The following is a 26,634-nucleotide window of genomic DNA, read 5'->3' on the forward strand; positions in this document are numbered from 1 at the left end:
GACGTGGCTTGTGGCTTGAAGGGAATGGAAAGGTCATAAAGGCCTGGGACAAGGGAGTGGATGGAGCCAAAGGCACTGTCCGGTAACATTATATGGAAGATGAAATTGTAGTGTGGAGCTGAGAGATGCCGGGCTGGGGAAAGAGACCTCAGCATTTTCCATGATTAACTTTCTAATAGTAACTGTGTGTGTACAGCTGGTGCTTAGCAACGGGGAGCTGATCTTCTCTGAGTGTGCATTAATATAAGAGCATGTGGCTTCCAGTCATTGTTGGATTTTCCCCATTTTGTTTCTTTCACCACCCTGTCAAGAGCCACCGGGAGCTCAGACCATAAACCTTTTGTCCTTGACAGCTAAGTGGGGAGGCAACTGAATTTATTTCATCTCCTAATTGATCCATTCCCTCCCCTGGGATCCTCAAGACTTAGGTGGCCACAGAACTCTCTCAGCTCTAAGTCATGATGAAATGGATGCTTATTAGCAAGGTTACCCAGCGGTTGGGGACAGGGCTGGCACCAACATCCTGCTCTCCTTCTTTCCAGTCCTGTGCTCTGGAAAGTCCTCCTTGTGCTTGCTTTCCTCCCCTTCGGCCCAAATGTGTGTGTTGTGGTGGGCGGAGAGCTGAGCACACCCCTTAGGTGTTTCTGTCCCTGTGTCGTGGCCTGCTGGCAAGGGCCACCAGGGAGCAGGCCTTCCTGCTCAGTGAGCCCCTGAGCTGAAAGGTCAGCGGGCAGTCCTATCTGCCAGCCTTGCTGTTCCCAGAGGCTGAAGCATACATTAGATGTGTAGCTAATAATAAAGTGCCCAGATACTACGTTAGTGTCTCTTTTGCTTTCTAGAATCTCCAGGGACTCCAGATCCGTGTATTTAGCCCTGTGCTCCTTTCTCAGGGACACAGTGATCCTGTGCTGGGCAATGGCCCATGCTGGGGAGACCACCATGCTTTGTGTTGGCTTGTATTTTCCAGGGGCTATTTTGATAGTGTAAATCGCCTTCTGGCCCTTTCCTGGTGGAGGCCTGGATTCCAATTATAATATTTCTTTCCCTTAGAGCTTGACTTAGTTCAGGCAGCAGGAAAGAGGGGGGAATTCTTGCTGGGGACTCAAGGGAAGCAGCCACCTTGTTCCTATCTCTGTCTCTCCAGCAGTTTGCACAGGCACAGGAGACAATTTCTCCCACCAACACAGCCTTCCCTGCACTCACACCCATGTGCACACACACGTGCCTGTGTTTGCACACCCACACATGCATGTCTGCTTCTCTTCACCCTTGCCTTTTTTAACACCTATCCCCATGTCCAAGAACACCCTCACCCACTCTCTCATGCCCACTCACATCCACTTCCTGATCACGCACATTTGCTCATATACCTGCAGCTCCCCAGACACACTGCCATCTGTGGGTCATCTCCACCCCCTCTGTACCCCTCTTCACAATCCAATGCTCACCCCACTCCTGGTCCCCTCACATGGGCACCCCATCATATCCTCTTATGTGTATTCTTGACCTACTTTGTGGCCTCAGAACCACAGAAACGTGATGAGGCATGAGAAGTGGGAATTTATGCAGGTGTCCTGCTCACTGCTGGGCGAGGAGGAGGAGGAGCATAAGGAGGAGGAGGACGTAGGGGTCCTTGCTACTTCTCAGGCATATAGGGGGCTTGGCTTTGTGCAGTATTTTTGGGAAGGAACATTCAAGTGCAGAACTGTGCTGAGAGGGTTGAAAAAGAGAAAGGCCAAGGGGAGGGACCATCTGGAAAGGGATTGTCATAGGCAGCAGAGGGGAGTCGCCTGATTGGGGTTTCTTAAACATGTTGACCCCAAAGGGCTCTTTCCCTGAAACCCCTGGATGTGTAGGGCTTAAGTGTCCCTTACACGGCTCCTGATATAGACTAGAGTTAGAAAACATTTGCTCTCTGATGCTTTGCCTACTTCCATTCTACATGGGGCTTATTCTGTGTTCTGAGAGAGCTGTGCTGGTTGCCAGGGGCAACGGGATGGAAAGACCCAGCCCGTCCCTTCAGGAGCTCCTAGTTAGTGAGGCAGCCGGCCAGGTGTGTGAATAGTGAGATGCCCTGAGAAGGATGTGCAGGCTTGGTGGACTAGGGGCCGGCGGAAGCACTGCATAGGGGGAAACTCTTTGGAGGAACTGAAACTTGAGCACAATCTTCAAAGGGAAGGGGAAAGAGACCAGTCAGGCAGAGGTGACCCATAGAATTTGAGAAATGATAGCCACTCGGTGCATGGTCTGGGCCTCCCAGCAGTTGGGGGCTCCAGGTGTGCAGCCTGCTCTTGCATGCGTGCTCTGCGTGCTCAGTTTGGGGAGATTGTGCTGGGCAAAGATGGGAGTAAGATAGGCCCATCACATCTCACTTGGTGAACTTATGTTACATGGGGACAACTGGGACTTGGGTGGGAAACCCTTGCCCCATGTTGTACCCTCTCCTTTCTGGTCAACATTCTGGTTCCCTCCTCAAAGTGATGGGAGACAAACCTGCTGATTGGACAGTCCTTGCTTTGCTGAGAGTCAGACAGGAAGGCCTCCTTGGGAGAAGCAGAGAAGGAGGGAGATCTCTGAACATGCTCCCCAGAGTCTAGTCACCCCACCCTCCTGGGGAACAGACTGGTGGTCAGCAAGTATGTTTGATTTGGTCTGCATGATTTCATACTTACATGGATTAGGATTTTTTTGGTATTAATTGCCTATAATTGTAAAGTTGGATGTTTTGGATAAGAATCTAGGTTTCTAACTATTCTTTAAAGAATTTGAAAAGGAACATTTTGTGGGCCTGGGTACCCTCATGGTGATGGTTGGTCAGGGAGAGAACTTGGGGCCCCTCCCGAGGAGTCCCTTACCTACCATAGGAACCTGGCTCCTGCAGGCACCTGAGCCTGGACCCCTGTTTTGCACTAGGGAAGCAAGCAAGGTTGTGCTTCTGCAAGTTCTCAGGATGACTTTTGAGTCCTTAAACTCTCCTGGTCATTCTCATTGCTCAGCTAGAAGCCAGTGGGTGGGGTCCCTCTCTCTTACTTCTTTGGTTCCAGGCTAGCTGGGTTTCACTGTGTGTCAGAAGTAATAGGGGAAGTGGGCGTGCACAGGGATTTGCACTGTATGTGTGGAAGACGCAGGTCGTATCTCCCAACTCCTGTAAAAATGGTATATATAGAGGTGGGTAAAGAGGTGGAAGGTAAGAGGTCATTTGAAAATCTCCAAACCCGAGCACAGAGAGCTCACCTCTCACAGGGTGCAGAGGGCCGGGCCAGGGCTAAGGCATCCTTTTCTCCTCTCTTGCTCTCCAGCTTTCCTTTTGTCCCAGTCTACTCACCAAACCAGGCCTGTAGTGAATCTTTATAGAAAGGCAGAAGGCAGGAATGGTATGGTAAGCATCTGATGAGAGATGCTATCTCTCTTCCACACCCCATACACGGCACAGGGTTCCCGTAAACTAAGGGGATCCATGTAAGGTAATTTCCAGTAAGTGGGAAGCCACTGCGTGAGCTGGACTGGGAGGAGGCGCTGCCTTGGAAATCTGCCTCTTTACTCTTTGCTGAATGGGGATCTGTGTTCTGTGCCTCCTCTCTGTCCATGCTTAGAGGTGACTGGACTCACTCTCACCACCTGGGCTCACTGCTTTGATGGGTTCACGCGTGGATTAGGTATCAGATGATCACTGGGGAATGTGCCAGTTGGGCGGCCCGGGCACCCAGCAATTTGCTTTTCCCCTTGCCAGTACTTTCCAAGGTCTAGGATTTGCCTGAAGCTTCTGTTGAGACCTGGCTTAGCTCTGAGGGCAGACCAGCATTCTTTGGGTGCAGATATCTGCAAGGTGGTACTACCATGCCCTCCAGGCCCCAAGCGAGGCCTGATGTGGGGGAGGAGAGGGGATATGCTGCCCGATGCTGATGTGAGTGGGGAGGCTCCCGGCCCGGGTGCCAGGCGGGCAAATTGACTTTTCAGCCTGCGGAACTTCTAAAGATAGGCTCGGGTGGTGCTCTGCTGGCACCGGGAGTGATGGGCCATCTGTGAATCACAGGCCCGCCCGCTGTGGGAGTGCAGGCCCGGGGCAGGCAGTGCTGCAGTCAGAGGAGCCCAGATGCAGGAGGGGAGGGTTCTGGCAATGAGGGTGAGTCAGCCCTGCTTGTGAGGCCAGGATCTCCTCCCAGGCCACCCCCCAAGGAGGGTGTTCTGCTGCCTGACTCTCAGAGGTCTGCAGCCGCCTGGCATTTATGTGGTTCGTATGGCTGGGTGGAGCAGATGAAGTCTGGGTAGAATCAATGAATTGCCAGTGCAGGTTGTGCTTCTCTGGCCAGGAGTCCTCACATATTTAAGAAAATGGGTTGCTTGGTTTATTTCTTAAATCACCATTTGAAGTCCTTCCACATTTACCTTGAATTGTCCATTCACCCCCTTCTCTCCGCCCCACCTCCATTTTTTTGAATTATTGGGGTGGCTCTTTTGGGTACTTGTGACACTCTCATATTTATGCAGCACTTTACAGTTTGCGAAGCTCTTTCAGACAATACATATGTACCAGGATCCTCTGACACTGGCCAAGTGCTGGGGATACAGAGTGAGTAGACATTGTTCTTGGTCTCAGGGAGTGGGCGAATGGCTCTTGCCCACTTTAGGGAGAATGGCATGAAATAATGCTAAATGTTTCTTTATGATGAGAGAGAAAGGCCTCTTGAGGAGCAGACATTTAGCTTGAGTGGAAGCCAAGAAGGTGGAATTTGGGAGTAGAACTTTCCAGGCAGTGAGAACAACTAGTACGAAGGCCCTGAGGTAGGAATAAGCTTGCTTGTTTCAGGAACAACAGAGTGTGAAGCTCTACAACTTTAATGGGTAGATATTTGCAAATATCAGTGATATTTGCAAATGAGAAAACTGAGGCCTGGAGAGGTGAAATTGATTACCTTACAGTTGGTAAGTAGCTGTGCTGGGGTTCTACCCCATGACTATGCAAATCCCAAATCTCTTTTTGAATAACTTTATGTTGCTTGGAGAGGGGGACAGGAGCCACTCATGGAAGTTGACTGGACCCCCCCAAGTGGGACCCTCAAGCTGTGAGATGATGCTGTGTAGGTCTAAGGACAGGAGGGGGCATGACCAGCAGCATTGTTAGGTGAGCTGGGCAGCATTTGATGAATAGCAGTTTTTATAAACAACAACAGTTGCTTTCCTGATTATAAATATAATGCATGTTACCAGTAGAAGACACTGAACATACATAAAAAGTATAAGATATGATAAGATGACTTATTAAAAAACCAAGAAGTAACAAGGCTTAGTGAGGATATAAAGAAATTGGAACCTCTGTGCATTGCTGGTGAGAAAGTATGCTAAATGTACAACTACTCCAAAAAAGTGGTGTTGCCTCAAAAAATTACACATAAAATAAACATGTGACCCCTCAGTTTTATCACTGGATATGTACCTGAAAGAAATAATAAAACTCAGGCTCATACAGATATTTGTACACTCGTGTTCATAGCAGCAATATTCACAATAGTCAGAAGGTGGAAGCAACCCAAGTGTGCATTGACAGAAGAATGGGTAAGCAGAATGTGGCCTGCACACACACTGGAATACTATTAAGCTTTAAAAAGAAAGGAAATTCTGCCACATACTGTCACATGGGTGAACCTTAAAGATGTCATGCCAAATGAAATAAGCCAGTTACAAAAGCACAAGTACTGTCTGATTCCACTTACATGAGATACCTGGAGTAGTTACATTCATAAGGACAGAAGTAGAGTGGTGAGTGTGCCTGGGCATGTGGAGGTAATGTGTAATGGGCCCAGCGTGTCAGCTGGGAAGATGAGAATGTTCTGGAGAAGTGTGGCGGTGATGGTTGCACAGCTGTCTGAATGTACTTAATGCCACAGAATTGTACCCTTTAAAGTGAAAGCGGTAAATATTATGTTCTATATATTTACCACAATTTTCAGAAAATATAAAAATGAAAGCAGCTATTACCCCAGTGATGATCACTGTTAGCATAATAGGCATAGTATGTACATGTTAATATCTGGATATAGTTCATAGCCATCTTCTCCCCTATGCATTTAGATACATACCTGGATCTCTTCTTATTTCATCGACAATTCTTTGAAAATATGTAATTTAATGGTGTACTTTAGTTTCTCAAGTAGAGGCATGGCAATCTGCTTAGGCTTTCGCTTTTATTGGTCTTACTGGTTATTTTCAGTTTTTCACCATTTTCGGCTGTGGTGTAGTTGTGGTCTGTATATGTCCATTTTTTAAAATATTTATTTATTTATGCTTGTAAGAACTGGGTTACAGGCCAGAGGTGTAGGGGGTGAGAGGGTTCACCAGTGACAGAACAGGTAGATTGACTGAAATACACTGCTGAGGGGAGCAGCGGGCGAGTCAGGAGAGGTCTGCTGCGCCATGTGGGTTACCTCCCTGGCTGGGGATCAAACTAGTGTTTCAGTGGCTGCAGGTAACTTCATTAGTTGTGTCCCAATTCCTTGCGCCACCAGGGAGGCCCTGTATATGTCCATTATTTTATAGCTACCACAGATTGTTTCCTTAGGACAGGCACCTAAAAGTCAAATTTGCCTGGCCATAATGTGCATGTTTGGGAGATTCTTTATGCACATTGCCAAGTTGCTTTCCAGAAAGGTGGCGCAGCCTTCACACAGTCTCACTTGAAGTGTGTGAGAGCATCTTCTCCTGTTAGCTTCCCTGCTGGCCCCTTCCTGAAAAGGAGCCTAGAGCTTGTAGAGGGAGAAAGAGAAAGAGGGCTGTTTCCTTCAGCTCTCAGAGCTGGGCCTCGGCCCATGCATTTTTCTCTTGGGCAATGAGTGGGTGCCTGGTTGGCCAGGGTGGGGCTGATTAGCACTCCGGACACCCAGGAGCTTGGAGCTGCCTGGGGGAAGAACAGCCAGTTCAGGGATAATCCCTTGGTACTGGCACTGTGGTTTCAGTCTAGAGATTTCTATCAGACTGATTGCCAGTCCCACTCGGGCTGGGGCAGTGCTGGCAGATTGCTGAGGTGGTCAGGGTGGGGTTTCCCTGAGCCTCCTCATTCGGCCTCATTTGATCTCCTGGCAGGTTGACACATTTGAAAGGCTTTTTCCATGTTGCTTTCATCTAATACACCCTGCTAGAACACTTTCAGGAGTGAGAAAGCAGTGCCTACTTTCTCATGGACATCCTTCTGTTCAACAGGGAGCTAAACTAAGTTGCAAGAATATGTATTTTCCTCTGGTGTTTCATAAGGCCATTTACTTTTTGAAAGAAACAAATTAATTTAGAGGCTGCAAGGCATTTTGTTTTTTTGAAAATGTTTTAATTTTTTTGTGAATTGTAGCAGCAAATGTTTGTATGCCCCAGCCCATTGGGGTAACAATGCACTGCTCTTTCTTCTGAGCTAACTGCATCCGCGTTGTTCTGGAATGAATGGCCTCCTCTGGATGGGTGCTCTGTGATGGGCGGTGGGAGCTGAAGGCTTTAGAGGAAAAACTCTGTCTTCATTTCTCTTGCTTCCTCCTCTCCCCTTTTCTCTCTCTCCACGTTCACAGCTCTCTCTCTCTCTCTCTCTCTCTCTCTCTCTCTCTCTCTCTCTCTCTCTCTGGGTGTAGAAAGCTGTGACCAAGCTACCTGAAGATTCTTTTTGCTTTTGGACTGTTATGAAAGGACTCTGGTTTTGTCTGGAAGCCAGACATGTTTCCTGGCACTACCCATACCTAGAGGAGTGGGGTCCCTTTGAACTGCACCCCCTGGATGTAGAGATGACAGGAGAAAATAGGATGAGTAATGGGTTTGACTAGTGTCCATCTGAAGAGGCTCATCACTGGTGGCTTCAGAACTTTCAATAAGAAGTGTAATTAGCTCTCTCCATGGCCTAGTGGGGTTAAATTCACCAAGGAGTGATGGGGGCACCTCATTACAATTCAGAGACCAGCCTCCCCTTGCACCTTTTCTAATTTCTTGCCAGATCCTGATGGTTCTCTCTGAGTCCCCCTTCTCTCCTTTGCTGCCTGCTTGGACAACGTGTTGCGCTAGTCTTCAGCTTACCTCGTGACGTGCTCACATCTGACTACGCAGTTAGACTGTCCAATGTTAACTGATTATTGCACTTTCCTCAACAATTACTTTCTTATTAGCCAAAGGAAAACAAAAAATCCAGAAATTTTTTTTGGTGCTCAAAGATCTTCATTGTTCCCCTCTGTCTTTCCTTCCCTGTATGCCCTGGGTATCAGTCCACATAACTGCTCCATTCATGCACTTTTTTTTTTAAGATTTATTTATTTATTTGTACAAGCACTGGGTATAGTCAGAAACGCAGGAGGGTGAGAGAATTCACCAGAGCCAGAGCGGGGAGCAGAGCAGGCAGAAGGCCCGAAGTACACTGCTGAGGGGAGCAGTGGGCGGCAGGAAAGGTCTGCGCGCTGTGTGGGACCCTCCTCTGGTGGCCGGGGAGCAGCCGGGGATTGAACCGGTGCTGCAGAGGCTGCGGGCAGCTTCGCAACCCAGCGCTCAACCGCTGCGCCACCGGGGAGGCCCACCATTCATGCGCTTTTATTTCCTCTGGAAGTAGAGTAGAAATGTGGTGGTTCATTCTATCCTCTCTGCTTCCTTGTCTTCATTCTATCCTCTCTGCACCCTTAAATCCCACTAATTCTATATAGTCTGGGGCCAAAGCCAAGTCCTCCAAGATGCTTCCGTTTTTGGTGCTCCAAGTTAGAAGTAATCTCTCCCTCCACTAACCAGCACCCTGCTCCCCCAGCCCTTCTCTTAAAGCTAAACTTTTGTATCATTTGTTAGAGTTTTCTGAATACTAGTTTTTCCTCCTTGACCTATGGAAAGCTGTGATTCACCATTGAGTGCTTTGCCTATTTGATTTGCACTATGTGTATTTGATGAATAGATGAACAAGTGAGTGAGGGTATCCCATGTTGGGGAACATCTGTTTTCACCCTACTCTGCTATTTGCTCTTCCCTCACTTGTACTGGTTCCTCCTGGTGAGCAACTTGGTGCCCAGGTACCGCATTGCTTAAACAGGCCTGTGTATTTACAGGCATGTAGCAAGGGGCAGTGAGTTAGCAATTCATGAGCAGGTGGAAAGGTGACCACCACCAGCCGCTAACCTGGGGCTCCTCTGAGCTACAAATCAATGAGCGGATGGCGTGAATGAGCAGACAGTCATGGAATCTCAGGGGATCTCCTGGATCCCAGCTTTAGAAGCACACAGCCTAGGAGCTCCTAGAGAATGCTGGAAGCCTCAGTGTAAATATGGCGTATTTTCCTGGAGAATCAGTGCTTGAGCATTTGGGAATGACTACGTTTAATATGCAATCGTGGTTGTGTATGGCAGGAATGCAAATATGGCTACATTTTAAAAGATAAAATATAGGACTTTCAAGAGCTTTCTGACTGCAGGAACTTGCCACAGGCTCCACCCTGGATTCCCTGTGGGCAGGAGGGGTCAGCGTTCACACTTCATCTTCTAGAACTGTGAGGGTCTAGGCTATTCAGCAGCTGCATCTGTATCTCCTCGCCCAGTGGCCACCTTTCAGCAGGGTGTAGACCAGAACTTGTGTACCTCTAGCTGTGAAGACACTATCGAGAGGAAGGCTGGGGAAGGCACCTGTGTACTCTGACTTTGCAGAAGGGAGACATGATTGCTGGAAACATAACACTGAAAAGTCCACATGGAATAAATTATGCAGCTGGTAAATTGTAAGCCTATGTGATCAGTGTGAGAAAAGTACTCTTTTCAAGCAAGAACCTAACCCAAAAAATAGGACAACTTGGACACTCTCGTTATGAAGTTACTCAGTTCTACCTCCTTGTAGAAAGACCCTCCAGTGCCACATCCTGGCAACCTGTGCTCCTGCCCCATCCCTACACTCCCTCCTGCCTTTTACCATGCTTGTCATTGCTTACCTGTGTGTCCTTCGGCAAGTCATGTGCTCTCACCCTCAGTGCTTGACTTGTCAGGGGATGTGGAAGGTTGTAATGGTGACTCTTGTAATATCATAGTCAAATTTTTTGGTGCATCATGCCTTGTAACTAATCTGGCACTGACTGTTCCACATTGGAGAGTCCCATGGCACCTTCAAAGTTATGAATGGACCAATTGCTTGCTCCCTTGAGTTTCTAGAGAAGTGGTTGGAAGAATGCCAACTCCATTGAGCAGGGACTTGCCCAGTTCACTGCCTGCCCCATCCTTACCTGCTGGAACAGTGCCTGGAGAACAGTCAGTGCTGCAGTGTGGATTTGCAGCTGTGGGGGGTAGATCCATCAGCGCTTAGGGCAGACAGGTCCCAGAGGCTGCCCTTGGAATCTTGGGGAAAGTCACTTGCTAAAATATTGTGAAAGTAATGACCTTCTTAATTTGAAATAAAGCTACTAGGTTTTTCTGTATCTTTCTTTTTGGAGCCTAGAACTGAATCTAGGTCTCATGGAATGCCCTCGCTAGGTACATGGATGGGGGTTCCCACATATCAATATGTCTAGTATAAAAGAAGCTAAGGGCCCTTTCTCTCCAAGCCACTGGTACTGGAGGGAGAGGTGAGCATGAGCTCTCTGTAAGGGGTTGAACTAACTCTGAGTCTTGGAAGAGAGAAAGGAAGAACCTCCATGTGTAATAAAACAGTGTTCGAGGGATAGAGATAGCAGTCTTTGGGACTGCTAGGTAGATTGCTTTAGTTGGGATCATCGGCTACTTTCCAAGGAATCACTGCAATGCTCAATTATATTTTACCTTTTATGTATTTTGCTTGTATGAGTTGGGCCTCCTCCAACAAACTTAACATTCCTGAATATGCTGTGTCTTTTGTGCCTTTATGTACCCTATACATTCATTCCTCAACAAAGGACAAAAGAACTTAATTTCTAAGGTGAAGAAGTGATAATTTCACCTTTGAACTATTTTTTCTATACTTCCTTCATATTCTTGGCTCAGTTACTTTTTCTTTAAAAGGCAGATTCCATTGTCATATTTTAAACCAAGAAGTCTGTGACTGCAGTATGGCATCTCCTTTCCTATCCTGGAGCATCTGGACTTGATGTATCTGTAACATTTTAGCCAAAAAGTGTTTGACTTGTCCATGCTTCTTGGAGAAAGTTGTCCACTAGTCTTGAACAAATCAAAGCGAATTGAAAAGTGTGTGTTATACACGAGTGATATTTGCCATCATCATCATCATAGTCTTTTATTATTCAGTATCTGTTGGGGGTGCTTGGAGCTTTACACATGTCACCTCACTTTACAACAACCAAGAAAGAAGACTTTATGCCACCATAAAGTCTTCCCCACCTCCTTCAGCAGGTGGGGAAGGAGAAGCTCAGAGGGCTGAAGTGGCTGGCCAGCTCACCTAGAGTGAGTAATTGATATAGGTGAACTTTGAACCTGATGAAGTGAGAGTTCAGGCTTTGCCATCAGACAGATCTGGTCCTTCTCTTGGTAACCATAGGGTGCCAGTGATGTAGGGGCCATGCTCTCTCCTTCCAGATCAGACTCAGCTGTATGTCAGAGTGTGAGCCAGACAGTACATGGTTAACCAGAGCTCCGACTCCTCAGGGAGATCCTGGAAAAGGGCAGAGTAAGACAGATCCCAGGATGGGCTTCCTGGGGCACAGGGCTCTGCAGGGGCCTGAATCATGGGAGCATTTGGGCAGGTAAGAGGGAGAGGCATTTTGATTGGAGGAAATAAGCTGACAAAGGATGCAGAGGCTGCTCACACAAGTGTTTGGCCTCAGTCTCCCTATCTTTACAGTCATGTTTAAATATAACGAAGTAACATCGAGCCGTCTTCTCCATTCTAGAAAAGGCATTTCTGGTCTGAGGAGCATGGTTATCAGTGAGAGTGTCAGGTGGAAACTTCTCTTTTTGTGACTTTTTCTTTCTTTCCAGTGACGGAAGCTGTTTTTCATGGCAGCCTGATGTTGTCGAAGTTTCTTTTGGCATCCTCAATGTGTTTAGTCCTCACCGTTAGATTTTTCTGCTGTGTGACCTTGGGGCTGTCCCAGAGCATCTCTGTGCTTCATAGAGTCCCTGCCAGCTGAAGGGTTACACTGGTTTATTTCTTTGGGCACTTATAGCTTCTAAAATGCTGGAGTGTATGATGAGCTAATTGTGATGACACCCAGTCAGCAACAGTGAAATTTCTACCACATTCACATTCGAATTACATCTTTATGAGTGGAAAACTGCTCTCCTGGGGCTTTTTCATTTAACAAAGATGCACCTGCCCTTGGTCTGCTTCTAGACAGGGAATTTGCTCCGTGGCCGAGGCCTCTGCCTGTCCCTGTTCTCTCCCACCGTGGTAAATGCTTCTGGTATTTGGAGGTGCTTGAAGGCAGCACCCTGGGATCTGCCTGGGGCTCTCCCATATGCTGATTCTCTCTCCACTGCAGAGGAGAGGGCCCAGGTTCAGGTCTGCCTCTGCCGGGCTCTGCAGACTCACCAGGGGGAGGCAGGGATGGAGGGCGATGTGGGTGGGGGGAAGGAGGCCTGAAATGACAAGCTCGATGAATCACTCAGCTTGGGCTCCTGCTGGAGAGAGTCAGGGAGGGGCTGTGGCACCACTTCATGCAGCAGGGGAGGAACCATGACATGGCACCATTTCCTGTCAGGGGGTGGCGTAGCCCCGCTGGGCACAGGTCTGGAGGAATGGGTATGGAGAGGGCTCACTGTACTGGGAGGCAGGAGAGATGCCAGGTTTGGGTTCAGGTTCGGGTTCAGGTTCAGTTTCAGGTCAGGGGTGGACTCCGCTGTGTATCCTGAGTCAGAGCAAGGGTCTTTATGGAGAGCTCGCACTGCAGGCACCCTGACCACCTTACAGAAGTCTTTTCATCCCATCCTCAAAGCCATACCAAGAGGGAGGCACTGTCAGTTCATGCCTGATGAGTCTGAGGCACAGAGAGGTTAAGCATCTTGTCTGAAGTCACACAGCACTCACTAAATGGGGTGGGATTGCTCCGGGCTTTTGGGCTTAATCACTTCATCAGTGATTTTCAACCTTGAACCTGCATCAGAACCACTTGAAGGATTGGGTCCCACCCTGAAGTTTCTGATTCTGATTTGGTCTGGGACAGGCCCAAGAATGTGCATTACTTATAAGTTCCCTGGTGATGCTGATGCCATGGGCCAGGGACCCCACTTTGGGAACCACTATTCTATATTCATCCTCCCCATTTCAATTTCCTTACCTGTGAAACAGGATGGTTGGAGTCTCCTGCCCTTGAATGTTATCTTGTAATCACTCATAATTCTGTTTAGTTGTGGCCAATTTAATTTATGAAAGAGCAATAGCATTTGATAAACTCTCCTCCTGCCCCTTGTCATCTCTTATTTTTGGTGATTTGCTGTTATGCTTTGATGCTGTCTTATTCAGTGCATCAAGTCCTTCACCTTTAGACATTCCCTTTGTTATGCTCTTTATCAGTATCAAAACATCTTACATTGTCTAATTTAATATCTTTTGTCTTAAAAATACCTTGCTCTGGATACCAGTGCCTCCAACTTGGCATCATTCCTTTTGCTGCTATGTTTTGGTCCATTCTTTCACTTTTACCTTATTTCATAGTGTATGTGTGTGTGAATAAGCACATCATCTGTATGATTCTAAAAGTAATTGTTTTGGCCTCTGACTTTCCTCTGTTTTTTATGTTTCTTTGCAGTCTCCTTTGGCTTGCTACAAAGTACTATTTTTTTCAACTTATTTTTCTCTAGCCCATTGGAATGTTAGCTCCACCTGTGTTGTTTGTCAGATATATGAAAATATTTTTCAACCATGTTTTTCTAGTAGGCAATGCATAGGAGTGAAATGACTTCTTTTGACTTCCTACCTTGTCTAGTGAATAACTTAAGTTTTTTCTTTTTATTCCTCTATTGCTATAATATTACATTTATATATTTTATTGCAAATCTCATATTAGAAACCTCTACTGTGTTACTGTATTTTGTTTTTCACTTTTATTTTCTCTGTAAAGAAGTTTTATTTTCAATTTTCATTTGGTTGTGTGATACATCACAGTTACAACAGTTATCGAGACCTAATGGACCTTAGTATTCACTGTCAGATCTTTATGACCATGGACATCCCTTATTATTGAAATCTTTATTTTGATTAATGTCTTTGTCATAGTTATGAAAAGCTTAACACTTATATAACCTTCCTGAAAAATGTTACTCTGAAATATGGCACATTATTTCCTCCGTTATGAATAACAACTTGGTCCTGCTATTGGGTTTTTCAGGGAGCAGTCAAATAGCAGCCAGAATTTTTCTGTGATAGGTAATCCACCTTCTTCTGCTTGGATGCTTATACTTCTTTATCATGAAGGATATACACGCACAGCACCGGTGAGCCTCTTGACTTAAGTCTATCTTTGATGTTGCAAAGTCTCTCAATTCAAGAAAAATACAGTTTTTCAATCCAGTTCATTATGAATTGGATGCCTGTCCCTAGAATCTGTCATTGCTTTGTATAATCTGCTGTCTTAGACCTCACATTTACTGCTTACATGTTTCCTCCTTTTCATTTTGAGAGTGCTTTTTAAAGTTGTCTCTCCCCTGCAATATTGTTTCAGAGACAAGTTCTCTTGACTCTTACTGCTGACACAGTCTCCATGGTGTGTCAGTGCTCCACTGACCATATGATCGTTTACTGAGCACTTACTGTGTTCCCAGCACTGTGCTAGGTAGTCTGTGTGCATTTCCTCAGAGCATCCTTACAAAAAGAGTGAGCAGTATGCCCTTTGAGTGTTCTCACTCTGTGGATGGGGAAACATGACCAGGGAGGTTGAACCTTCCTGAACCTCATGGGGGAGAGGAGAGTGGGGCTGGATACAGACATGGCCAGTTTCAGAGCAGAGACTGTGCCCTTGGCCACGATGATGATGCTTTCTTAAGCAGCCATTCTTTTCCAGATATTTTCTTCATTCGAGTGCTATGTTCTTTGAATTTTGTGGTTAAGAATGCTATGGGGCCTCCCTGGTGGTGCAGCGGTTGAGCGCCTGGCTGTGAAGTTGCCTGCAGCCTCTGCAGCACCAGTTCGATCCCTGGCTGGCCGGCGAGGGTCCCACATGGCACACAGACATCTCCTGCCATGCCCACTGCTCCCCTCAGCAATGTAATTCGTCAGTCTGTCTGTTCTGCTCCCTGCTTTGGCTCTGGTAAATTCTCTCACCCTCCCGTGCTTCTGACTGTACCCCACTTCTTGCATAAATAAATAAATAGATAAATAAATAAATAAATAAATAATTTTTTTCAAAAAAAGAATGCTGGGGTGTGGGGTCTGGTGTGGGTGTTCATGTATTTCATCCCCGGATGTAGACAGTGTTTGCCTGTAAACAGGGAGGGTCAGTTATCCTGAGTCCTTTGCTGTTCACCTCACTGCTGATAGGATGCTCCTCTTGGCTCTTATGCTAGGGGACTGGTTGATGAAATGAAATCCTCCACCATCTTGCAAACTATAAGTGGGCTGAGGGAGCTTGAGCAGTGAGCAGTACCAGAAGGGAAACTTAATCCCTGTGATCTCTCTCCCCTGCCTTTGGTGAGCCCATTGCACCATGAGCCAACTGTTTACATCTGGCTTGCTATTTGACCTGCTCATCATGCCAGGTACACACTGTGCTTGGACTTGTCCTTTCTGAAACTGCCACCTGCTACATCAGGGACAAACCCCTGTCCCCAGCCAGTTTTCTCCTTAGTGTACCTGCCATGTGATTCCTGGGGCTTTCCGGGGCTCTGCTGACACAAGCTGCTATGGATCCTCGGTGACAAGAGGAGCCTGGTGTGCACAGTGTCTCCGCCCCACTTCTGGCTCACTGTCCCATCCAGTCTTCCTAATCCGGGCAGCTCTGATGTGATCTTCTTCAGCTGCCTCCTCTGCTTGCTGCACAGCTGTTCTGTCACTTCTTGCAAGCAAGGCAGCTCAAGAGGGCTTATTACCTTCTCTCTTTATCACTTCTTTTTTTTTTCAGAGATTCTTTTAGGTTTCTGGCATAGGGGTGGCACCCATCCCTACTTTTCTGAGCTGTTTGCAGCTTCCAGGCCTGCTGTACTCTCTGGTTATGTCAGCAGCAGTGTGGGCAGGAGGGCATGACAAGCCTGTGCTCATGTCACTGTGGTGACTTGTAAATGGACCATTCCCTTCAGAGCCAGTGGCAGGCCTTTGTCCTGTCACTGTCTGTGCTCATGAATGTGGGGACGGGGACTGAGTCTCTACTTCTGGATAACTTCTCTCTACTCACCTACTAGTTGCATCGTCCTCTTTCTCCTTTCCTCCTACTTCAGATCTCAGGAAAATACCAGACCATGGATTTGACATTGAGTTGGATGAGGCCATTGCAGCCTCAGATTCTATGACTCTGTGACAGCATGGCCCTGATGATCTAAGTCAGACTGAACTCAGCTCTCCTTCAGGAGAAAAGGAGACTATAAAAAAGAGCAGGTCTTAGGCCAGAAGTGGTCTAAGGCTAGAAACTTGGATTTCAGAACTTGGATTTCAGAAATGCTTCTGGGGTTTCTAAGGCTCAGGAATGGATTGATTACAATTCAAGAATTGATGTAGTATGTGAGCTCAGTCACTGTCAAGGGGCATGAACTTGGTGTTTATTTCCACATCCACCTGTGTCTGGACTAAGTGCAGGCACATCCTGGAGGTTTAGTTAGTGGACAGTCATTTCTACCTGTTTCTTCAGAGGCACCAATGTGACATGCTCCCACACTAAGGAAGGATGCAAACCTGGTCTTTTGCATTGCACCTAGATTATTCCTAATGACAGTTGATAATGAAACACCGCTTGCTTCAAAAACTTAGTGAGTTTGCAAGTTTTTTCCAGTGAGTGCTAGGACAGAAAAGAGAGGACACTCTAAGATCAGTGATTAACTACCCAGGCAAGTGTTACTGCTGTCTGCATTGGCCTCGCATAGCCCGTGGGGGACACTGGTGCTTTTGTTTGCTTTGCCAGCAGAGTAGATAGTGATGACATAGTGAGGAGAAGGAAGGCAAGAAGAGCATGGGCTGGGGCAGGGCTCAGGTGAGGAAGGAGAGTGAGATAGCAGTGGGCAGACAGCAGGAGTGGAGGAATTATGTCTATGGTGGTGGAGAGGGCGGCATCGGGCTCCTGATTAGTGTCACAGCTTGGAAAACTTTTGAAATTTTGAATAGCTTTCCTATGAAGTGGGAATGACCAGAGCTCCCTCACAATGCTGTTGTTAAATGAAGTCAGTCAGGAAACGTGGTGTTGCTTTAGGTGCTTCCTGGTCTGGCAGGGCTCAAAATCTTTTATTGAAATGCACTTTTTTTTCTGGAATATTCTTTTAACAGTCATAAGGTGAATAACCTATGCTCTGGTGAGGGTTCTGGACCAGAAAGGTGACAGAGAGGATTTTGTTGTTACTAAGGTGGTACGGGAGGGTCTGTCCAGGCTGTGGTCAGGTGAGGACAGCTCTATCAAAGATGTGCTGGGGCCCCCGGCCAGGGAAGAGGCATCTTTGTTGGAGATTAAGTGCCACCCAAGATCTTCCACACCCAAGTAGGCCTTCTGCTGCCTTCTGCTTCTAGGCTTCCAAGGAGGTCTATGTTTCAATATCAGACTGGTGTTCACAAGAATCTTGGGCAGATGGTCTCTGCCGGCCTTGGTGCCAGTGAGCTTCCCAGGCAGGAAGACTTTCAGACTGGCAGGCTTCTGTGAGAAAATACAGTGTGAGGCAGAGGTGGCCCAGCAGTCTTATTTCCTCCTCAGGGAAAGGAGAGATCTAGCTCTGGTCTAGGGTCTCTTCCTACCCTCTGCACTGCGTGGGGTCCCTCCATCACTCACCTTTTAGGCTGAGGTCAGAGCACAGCCACCAGTGTCCACCTGCACCAGCCACCGAGCCAGCTTTGTGTGTGTCCTCCAGGAGGAAATGGCCTGAGAAGTCAAAGTCATAGTCATTCACTGGCTAATGTACTTGCTGGTGCCTATCACCAGGGGTGCAGAAGATAACAGGCTATCCACCTCTGTCCCCTAGGCAGTGGGCAACCATGGGCAGCTGTAGAGCAGGACAGTGGCCCAAAGAAGTGGGACTCAATGGTGAGATTGAAGCTTGGGCTGCATGGTGCTGGAGGGCGTAGAAGGGGCAGCCCAATGTCAGGGAAGCCAGCAAGGAGTCCATCACTGCAGTGTGAGCATGCGACCACAAAGGCCATGCTGGGCTAGGGGCAGTGGCTGTGCCAGGAAGTCCTTTCAAATGTCTAGTCTACTTCTTGGAACTCTGCCCCAGTGCAATAGTAATGTTGGGAAATCCAACTTGACTTTTTTTTTTTTTTTTTGAACTATTTTCCCTTTGGGAGACACAGGTATTAAAGGTTGAATTCCATCCCTCTGAAAGATCTTGAAGTTCTCTGAACCCCCTCCCCACCGCAAGTCCTCCCAGTACATTATTGGATTTTATTCATAATCTTATTTGGAAATGGCATCTTTGCAGATGATCAAGTCAAGGTGAAGTATGACGATGGGCCCTAATCCCCTAGGACTGGTCCTTACAGAAAAGGAGAATTTGGACACAGACACATACACAGGGAGAAAGCTGTGAAGATAAGGACAGAGATTGGGGCAATAAATTACAACACAAGGGGTGCCAGCAAAGACAGGGCAGAGGTAGGGACAGGTTCTAGCCCACAGCCTTCAGTAGGAAACTGCCCTGTTACACTTTGACCTCTGAACTGAGACAACATATTTCTGTGTTTAAGCCCCAACTTGTGGTACTTTGTTAAGGCAGCCCTGGGCAGATGAATTCACTGAGCATTCCAGAACCCACTTCTCACTCCCTGCAAACATCCAGGTAAAGGATCCCGTGGATCACCTCCTGACACCGAGGATGATAACCTCCCCAGCTGGGTGGCAGATGCTGCTCTCTGAGCTTCTGGACTCTTGGTAGCTCCTACAGGCAGAGGCTGCCCCTTCATGACCTGTTTCTGGGAATTTTCCTCCCACTGTACCTTCCTGAGCAGCCCCCACTGAAATTAGTGCAGGGTCTGGCGGCAGCCACAACGACCCGGCCAGGGAATGTGTGTGCTCAGCCCAGCCAGGCAGCTGGCCAGCCTCCTCCTACAACGCTCTCCTTCGGCATGTCCTAGGCACCTAGCCTGTCCTTGGTGCTAAGCTAAGGAGGGGCTGAGTAATGAAGATCAGGACTATGTTGTTGGGGGAGCTTACTGTCTGGGGGGTGAGCCCCCCCCCCCCACTAAACTGAAGCCACCTTTCAAAATCAAGCACGATATGGTTACTTCTTTAGCATTCAAACACCTCTTCCACGTTGTCTCCTGCTGTGGAGTGACCTAGTCAGTTGCTATTCATCCCCCAGCCCTGTATTGTGGTTATTATCTTGCCAACATTTGACCCCACCCCCTTTATATCACCTACAGGCTCCCAGAAGGCAAGGACCTTTCTCTGCACAGAAGCCAGCCTTCACATGGGGCTGCCTCCTTCAGCTTTATTCAGCAAGCCTGTGCAGGATGGCTATCATATCATCCTCATTGTGCAGGCAAGGAAACCAAACTCTGAGGTGGAGTGATTTGCTCAGTGTTTCATGGCAGAACTAGACTCAGGTGTCTCCTGGCATATAGTAGGTTCATAAAAATCTGAGAACTTGATGGGTACCATATCAGAGTTCTGTGTTTGTGGGTGTTCTCTGTCTCATAGGTGCCAGACTTGTGTCTTCAGCGAATACCACAAGCCATCAGGATGGGGATAGCCTCTTTGCTGCAGCCCCCAGGCTCCCAACCCCAGTTTGGGCATGCACTGCCCTCCTGTGCTGATTGATGGGCATGGTGCTAAATGTGTGGCCTTTTGCAGGCAACCCTAGGAGGGTGATGAGCTTTACAAATCTGCCTGGTGCCTAAAATTGAACCACACACATAATTCACTCACTGTCTTGCCTGGTTGGGCTTGTATTCTCTCTGCCATCCTGCCTCCAGCTCACGTGTGATGTCTTACCATCCGGGACTTCTCCAGCTCAGAGGCTGGCCTGTCCCAAATTCCTGACCTCTGGGCCCTGGGTGCCTGTGGGCAGCTCGTTGCCATCTGAACTCCACTCCCTGCTCTGCCACCATTTCTCTGCTTTCCAAGCACTGTCTGGGGAGGGTGCTGAAGGGGAAGCTAAGCTAGGGCTACCCTGGGAGGGGGTAGGGATCTTGATCTTCAGTCAGGGTCCCCCATTTAGAGAGCCTTACATGAAACCTAGCATACTTATTGAGTCTGTTTAAAGGGCCCGACTCAATGCCAAGAGTTGTGGGTAATGTGAAGACACAATCACTGTTTTTAGGGAGACAAGACAACCAGCAGAGGATTCTAGATAAAACCCAGACTGTGTTCAACTAGTCATTCAAATCTCCATTTACTAGTTCTGACCTACTCTTAATTTCTTTGCAAAAATTTATAGGATTTTCGTGAGTATCATGCATGGCACTTTATAAACATCCAATAAATATGAGCTTTAAAACATTCTGGTCCTTCCACTTCCTTTGTAGTGATAGAAGCTGTTGGAGAAAATGCCTGGTCTGTGTGCCAGGCATCTTTGAAAGGGCTTTATAAGTGTGAACTCATTTCATTTTCATAGGAACCCAAAGAAAGACCAAGGCACAGGCCTGTTGTAAAGAACTGTCCATGGTTCCAAGGTGCAGAGCTGGGATTGAATGCAGGCAGTCCAGCCCAGATCTGTGCTTGCAGCAACCATGCTCTGTGACTTTGTGTAGACCCATCTATGAGACCTTGGACAACTTTCCTATACTTCATTTTCCTTGTTTGAAAAATTGGGGTGATGAGGATACCAAGTAAGACTCCTAGGAGAACTTCTTCAACTTTGTAAAGGACATGGTAGGGGGCCAGGCACATCATAAGGAGCTACCAGCACAGGTGACCAAAATGCTATTAGATATGGAATGGCCACAGGGAGACACAGCTCATTTATGGTAATTGTTTAGAGCGTGGAGCTCAGTGTGACTGGATTAGGAGAGTTGGGGAGGGAGTGTTCCAGTGAGGGGCCAGCCCATTCAATGGGGAGGAGATGCGAAAAGGGAGTGAGGAGGCCAGGGTCCCCAGAGAAGAGTTGTGAGAACTCTGGCTTTGGGACTTAATATGTGGATTTTGACCTGTGTCCCATGGGAGGTGGGACACTGAGGGGTGTGAGCTCTTGAAGCTCATTTCAAAGACTTTTGGCCCATTAGCAAGTAGACTGCCACGGATGGGAAGGACTTCTCATCTTGCCACTCATCCCCGCTGATCCGAGTGGTGGACACAGAGGGAGGGACTGGAGGGCACATAAGATGCTCATCCATTTCCTCTGTCTGCTCTTCCAAGGGCCTGGCCCCCAGACCCTGGGCGCACCCAAGGTTATGTTACTGCCTTTCAGCTGCTGTTTGTGTCACAAATGCCTGTCATACAGGGGGCATTAAAAATAACCTGGTGGTTAATAGCATTTCTCAAAATAACTGCTTGGAAAGTGCTTTGCTAAAGTGATTGACTGCTAAAATTAGAATCCATGGAGTGTGTGCATGTGTGTGTGTGTGTGTGTGTGTGTGTGTGTGAGTGTGAGATTTTTACACCCATTTCCCCATATGGTGATGACCACAGTTTATACCCTTTTGTTCTGTGGTTCCTCCAGTTGTCGCTTGGTGTCCCAGGGCCTTGTTTACCAGCTCACCCTATAGATGCCCTCTCTATCCCCCGATCCTTGGCAAATTGGAGCGACTGCTGCCCTACATTGCCTCATTGTCCTGCCCTGAGGAGCAGAATTTTGAAGAATCTTGGGGGGGTAGGGTGACCTCATTGTAGCGGTGGCCTCATTCCTCGTTGTGCCAGGTAATAATAGCACGCTGTGGGGGGAAGCTCTCTTAGCGAGCTGTCCAAGGAGAAATTGGGCCACCGAACAGTGAGGCACCCCATTCAAGGTGCCCTAGTAACTGAGGGCACACACACCATTTTCCAGGCCCTCATTCCAGGCTGTGACTCTGGAATTCTTCAGTGTTTACTGGGCCAGACCTTGGAGCCAATGACAACCAGATTGCTCAAGTTCAATCAATTCTCCATTTACTCATAATGCAGATGGGCATGGGGGTTATGAAAATGAAGTGAGTCAGCATTTGGGGGAATTTTGGATGCAGGACAAATGAAATCTGGGGCCCAGAGGATGGTTTTCCCTTAGCTAATGAATTCCATTGAAAGAGGTAGGCCTCAGTGTCCCCATCTTTGAAATGGAAGAACATATGATTCATTTATCGAGCATTTATTGAGTGTCTGATATGGCCCTGGGGTTCCAAAGAGGGGTCAAGATCTAATCAAGGTCAAGAAACATTTACAAGTCAGTGTGCTGTATGTGTGTAGTAGCCTCCTGGGGCCTGGAGTTCTGTGAGGTCCAAGTGACCTCACAGATGAGAAATGCATCTTTGTTAGGCTGGTTGTATTGCTGTGCCAGCTGGCCCTCTATGGGCCCTAGAGATTTAGTCCTAGAGATGAAAACTTAGGAGGGTTTTACCAGGAATTGAGGCCCAAGGAGAAGGGAATTCCCTGCTCTCCTAGGAGCTGGATGTGATAGAGTGTTTCTATGGTGCAAAGACCACAGGCTCTGGAGTCAGGTGAATTCTGTGACTTTAGGCAAATTGTTCAAACCCCTGGACCTGTTTTTTTCAACTGGTCATTGTGAATAAGCATCTTACTAACATCCAAGGGCTGTCTGGAGGATTAAATGACATAAGGTCCCAGTGTGATCTGGTGTTGAGTAAGCACACGGGACATTATAGATTGTAGCAGTCATTATATTAATATTAAACTAATAAAAACTCTTTGCCTGAGAAGTTCCCACAATCATCACCTTCAGTCAGGCTGATAGAACTTCCATTTTTGAACACTATCACATCATTGCTTTCTGTGGGACCATCAAACAGTAGAGTCACTTGCTGGGGACTGGTTAAGCTGATTTCTCAATGCTGGAGTTGGGATAAGGTGGGGGGATACATTTAAAAAGTTTACATAGAATTAGTCATTAGTAACTCGTATCCTATGTTAGATTCATGATGGGAGCTGGATATTTAAGAGGAATATTTATCACAAACACATGTAAGTTGAAAATTGTTCACTCACACTTGCCATCAGGATATAGTGATTTAATTCAGTGATTCTCAAAAAGTGTGTCCCTTCTCCACCCCCATGGGACATTTAGCACTAATGGGGTGGGATGTTACTGGCATCTAGTGGGTTGAGGACAGGGATGCTGCTAAACATCAATCCCCACAACAAAGAACTATTTGAATTAAAACATCCATAATGTCAGGGTTGAGAAAGCTGATCCTTATCTGAAGATGAGAGAACAGGCCCCCTGGCAGGGGGAAGTGACTTAGCAGGGTGACATTTGAGCTGAAGCTGGTACCCAAAGCTGAGTTGGTTGCTTTGGGTCTTTTCGTAATGTACCTTGGTTCTCCATCTCATTGTGCAAAGCAAATCATCGACTTGGATCATTTTACTGAGGGCTTATGTTACACTTTACTCCTTTCAAGGCACTTTCTCTTGTGTTCCCTGCATTCTGCTTTGGGAAAGTCAAGTCTCACTGTTCAGGGCTTGCTGACTGAGTAGGGTTGCTAGATTTATAGCAAGAGCAATTAGATGATGCCCAGTTACATTGGAATTTTAGATAAGCAAGATATATTTCTTTTTAATTTAAGTTGGAGCTACGCACTCTTTAGGGCCTACTAAATTAATAAATCATTTGTCACTTCTCTGAAATTCCATTGTAACCAGGCATCCCGTTTTACCTCTGACCTCTACCTACTGAGGGAGCACACACAGCTCATGGAACCTTCCCACCCCTGTGTGAGACTCCTGGAATCACTCTGAGGCCTCTTCCTAGAGAGCAGAAATGGTAAAGGGCTGGTGATCCTGAGAGTTGAGCGGGTGCAGCCACCTTCTGACCTGTGGTTATCTATGCTGGACTGGTCATCGCACTTGGGTAAATGGAGGCCTGCAAACTGAGAGGGTGGTCAAGTGTCCCTTTTTATAAATAGAGAGTAGTTCAAGTGACATGTCAGGAAGTGTGTCCCTGGAACACCAGGTCTGGGGAAGTTCTGCAACTGTGCTTCTGAACCTGGGAGCAGAGTGTCCTTTCCATTCCACTGCTTTCAAGAGAACACTGCCACCTGGTCCAAGGAGCACCTGGGCTGTGGTCAACCAGCCCCTCAGCTGCGCCATGGTATTTTCTAGCACTGAGGAACTGTCCCCACCAGGCCTCAGGGCCTGGGGCCTGCCCTGAAGCTAGAGCTGAGCAGTTGCCGTTATCTCAAAGGGAAGGGATAGGGGAGGAGAAGCACCCACAGAGCTGTTCTGCGCTGGGGGGCCAGTGTTCCAGCTCCTATGACCCAAGCCCCTTTGTTTAGAGGAGTCCTACATGTGGAGGCTGTCAACAGGCTTGGAGGAGGGAATACCAGCCTCACCATCTCAGCCTCACCATCTCAGCCTCGCCCTGCCCTGCCTCCTCTCTCAGCCCTGCTTCTTCCCCAGTCCAGGTACTGGGCTTCAAAGCCATTAGAGGTCAGGTACTCATGGCCAGTGACAGGTTAGGGGGCCATGGGGTGGGTAGTGTATGGGCTGCTGTCCCTCCCCAGCTACTCTGCCTCCCTACCCTCTGCTCCTGTGTGTCATGATGCCATTTGTTCCTTCTCCCCAACTGCTTACCTGGGGAATTCAGCCCCACAGCTGTTCCTGAAGGGCAGCCAGCTGGACACCACTTCAGCACAGTGGCCTTTCTTCATGTTAACTGGGAGAAGACTTTGAGGGTCTTTGGGGGTAACTGCTTAGGGGATTTGCTATATTGCCTGCTCTTCTGGACATTCGTGGGTCTCCTGAGGGTCAGTGAACATACCTGCCTTGCCTGTGTTGAGTGCCTAATGCAGTGTATAGTGAATCCATGAATGAGAGGAGCACAATGATTCCTCTGGGAGAAATGCCTTATTTTAAGGGTAAAAATTACTGCTTCTCCAATTTAGAGTGTGCATCAGCATTACCTGGAGGCCTTGCTGAACCAGAGAACAACATCAACCTCAGGTTCCTGGCTCCACAGGTATAGGGGGGACTAGACTTTGCAATTTTAACAAGTTCCCAGCTGATGCTGCCTGTCCAGGGCCATGCTTTGAGAACTGCTGGCTTAAATTATTGGCCTTCTCAAATGACTTGCATTTCAGTTTTACTTCTATTAAAACATTCATTAATTAACTAACTAAATAAATCTTCACTGAATACTTAATTTGCCCTATGCACCAAGTTTGGAAGTTGAAATCATAAAAGTGGCCTCAAGGAACTCACAATACAGCAAAGGAATTGTACATTCAAAATAATCACCAATGAATTGAATTACTTTTAAGGAGAATTCACATTAAAAAAATGCAGCAGATGTTTGGGAGACGGCGTGGATCATTGTGATAATATGTCTTTCTCTCTGTGCATTGCACTTCTCTCCCCAGTTGCCCTGTGAGATCCCTAAGGATAGAGGCTGAGGGGCCTTTCTTTTTTAAGTGGGTTTTGGTTCTGGGGACATAGTAAGCAACTAAAAAAGGCATTCCCTGAAGTAAAGATGTTAGAGTCAAAGAAGTGAATGCCTAATGGTGGAATTTCAGCCCATGTGTTTGTGGAGGCTTCCTGATTAGGATTCTGTTAGAAATACCTAATTCTGTCACCGACCTGAAGGAAGACCAGTGTAAGCAGGATGGCATCCTTCCAGAACTCCAGCATCCACCCCCTGCTTGAGTTTATGGGGAATGCTGCTGCTGACATTTCACCTGTAGAAATTCTTGAAGCCAGCCATGCTCACAGAAAGTTCTTTTCTAAGTGCCTTAAGTGATCCTGAGCTGATGCTTAGTTGGGACTCCTTGTGGCCAGAAGGGATACGTCCTTGCAGCACGAAAAGGAGGTCTGGGTACCTTCAGAACTTGGGGGAACTGAGGAGGGAGGCAGCCTCTCCATGGTTACTGCTTGGGGCTATGAGCTCCAGCTGGAAATTGAGAAAGGAGAAGCAAGCTGCTTGTTCTGAACAGGGCCGGGAGAAACCCTCTGGCTCTGCCTGGGGCCAGGGCTGCCTTCTCTGTGACTTTTTCTCCCACATAGCCTTGCTCTTGTCCTCCCCAGCTTTAGGACTGGTAGACAAGAGCAGAATCAAGCCCCCCACATTAATAACACAAGTATTCACAACAGTTTCCGCTTGTGGAGCACTTACTGTGTGCAGAGAGAGCGCGTGAGCTGTTCTTTAAAAATACCTTCAATTCATAACAGATGGAAAACGGTCACGTTTCGAATAGTCAGTGTTGATGGAGCGTGTGCTCTCCGCACAGTCCCGCTGCATTTGTTATTTCAGCCTTTCATCCCTCTCCTTGCTCTTCCTTCCCCCTTTTCTTCCCCTCCTCTTCTCTCCTCTCCTGCTCTTCCCTTCTCCCCTCCCCTCCTCCTCCTCCTCTTCACTATCATTGCTTTTGCTGTCATCACAATGCGCTCTCTCAGTGGGACTGCAGAGCCCTGGAGTGTAGGAACTGACCTCAGACTGCCTCGTGTTCTCCTAGGTGACAGGTGAGGATGCTGGTGCAGGGGTAGAGCATGCAGCAAGCCCCTAGCCTCACCCCTGCTTACTGAGG

The 26,634-nt window shown here is 47.5% G+C and overlaps 1 protein-coding gene and 1 long non-coding RNA gene across 21 annotated transcripts in view; one reads left to right on the top strand and one right to left on the bottom strand.

Moving 5' to 3' along the window:
- The window catches only part of KCNMA1 (potassium calcium-activated channel subfamily M alpha 1), a 696,711-nt gene that overhangs the window by 100,878 nt on the left and 569,199 nt on the right, over window positions 1-26,634 (top strand). The gene's annotated exons all lie outside the window — the stretch shown is intronic.
- On the bottom strand, window positions 17,216-26,448 carry LOC119234438 (uncharacterized). Its single transcript, XR_005122615.2, has 3 exons — window positions 26,223-26,448; window positions 17,807-17,896; window positions 17,216-17,674 (listed from the first exon to the last, which is right to left on the bottom strand). It is a non-coding gene; the product is annotated as an uncharacterized LOC119234438 (long non-coding RNA).

Source organism: Talpa occidentalis, unplaced genomic scaffold, assembly GCF_014898055.3.
Source record: "Talpa occidentalis isolate TD23 unplaced genomic scaffold, MPIMG_talOcc4v2.1 talOcc4.8, whole genome shotgun sequence".
NCBI lineage: Eukaryota > Metazoa > Chordata > Mammalia > Eulipotyphla > Talpidae > Talpa > Talpa occidentalis.